This window comes from Vombatus ursinus, unplaced genomic scaffold (genome assembly GCF_900497805.2).
Source record: "Vombatus ursinus unplaced genomic scaffold, bare-nosed wombat genome assembly UNPS02014837.1, whole genome shotgun sequence".
Classification (NCBI taxonomy): domain Eukaryota; kingdom Metazoa; phylum Chordata; class Mammalia; order Diprotodontia; family Vombatidae; genus Vombatus; species Vombatus ursinus.
This window is the reverse complement of record NW_020954615.1, coordinates 4376702-4378247: the sequence shown is the minus strand read 5'-3', so window position 1 is coordinate 4378247 and position 1546 is coordinate 4376702. Positions and strand designations below refer to the sequence as shown.

Genomic DNA, 1546 nt, shown 5'->3' with positions numbered 1-1546 from the left:
ACATCGATTTAATAAAGGTACAGACTCATGGTTTGTCACAGAGCAAAAGAGTCCAAGCTTTCCCCTCATGACTCGGATTGGTTTTTAAATCTGACTGTATGACTTTGCCTTTTCCTCCAGCACATGCAACTTTGATGAGCTGACTAATAAACCCAACACAGGAAAGCCACTCTCCCTTACTTCCAGAAAATCCTTAGCAACTTCTGGGAGTTGTAAGCAAAGACAGATCATTCTTACCTTTCCGAGAAGGAGCAGTTTTTCTGGCGCTGGAAATCTCCTCACACCAACATGCCTCTCACAAAAGATCTCCTGCACCCGTCTCCCTAGGAGGAGAAGTGGAAACACAAGAAGAAGCGTCTGGTGCAGAGTCCAAACTCTCATTTCATGGACGTAAAGTGCCCAGGGTGCTATAAAATCACCACTCTCTTTAGCCATGCTCAAACAGCGGTTCTCTGTGTGAGATGCTCCACTGTGCTCCATCAGCCTACTGGATGAAAGGCAAGACTCACAGAAGGATGCTCCTTCAGACAGAAGCAGCATTAATGACTAAATCAAGATGATTGAGAAATTGTAAAGAATAAAACAAATTTGATACAGAAAAAAAGAAGAAGAAGAAGAAGCAAAGACTTGTAACAACCAAGAAAAGCATTCTGGACTTGAAGGCCTTGACTGAAAAAAAGTTAGCAGCTGAACATTCCTTCCCTAGAATGGACAAAGAAACAAGATAAATTCATGAGATTTTGAGCTGGAAATTCAGTTTAATTTAGACAAACATTTAGTAAGCACCTTCTCTAGGTACTGGGGGTGTAGCACTCAGCCTGAACTAGCCACCAACTCAAAATCAAAGACTGGGTCCCCTAGGAGAATGACTGCCCCAGGATTAATGTAATATTCATTACATTTGATAAGAACTGGATAAGAACATTACTTTGATAAGAACTGGATTTTCTCTCTTACCAGAGTTAAGCCTAGAAATTATATTGCTTAAGGCAACTCCATTTGGGTGTGGGGAGGGGGGAGGTATAATTGTGGTCCCTAGAGAACACTTACTGCTCTTCCTATGGATGCCCCACATCTGCCTATCCATCGCCCCAGGAAGAACATGGTCCTCATTCCTGGAGGGCCCAGGGATCTGAAATGTGTCCACTTAATGAATATTACATTAATCCTGGGGCATAATAATAAACATTCTGAATTCCTAAGATTTCGTTCTCAAGCCCCTGTCAGTGTATTTGTCTTTAATAGTAAGCAAGTAGACAAAATTAGCTTAGAGCAAAGATATTTACTGTAATGAGTTTATAAGAACCATAGTAACAAAACATTCCCCATACAATCCTAGGTTGTACACTCCCACAATTATATGTACTGTGGTATCAATAGGAAGAATGGGAAGATACTAGTAGTATAGACTAGTACTATACTAATAAACCAGTACTATACTAGTCTATACTAGTGGGGAGATACATATAGTTAATATATGTTGCCTAGGAAACTCACACCTTCAGGACTCCAGTATTCCAATTCCTTTCCCTTCTCATGGTAACTT

The 1546-nt window shown here is 40.6% G+C and overlaps 1 pseudogene; it reads left to right on the top strand.

Moving 5' to 3' along the window:
- The first annotated feature begins 288 nt into the window (after nucleotides 1-288).
- On the top strand, nucleotides 289-543 carry LOC114026338 (annotated as a pseudogene).
- The last annotated feature ends 1003 nt before the right edge of the window (nucleotides 544-1546 follow it).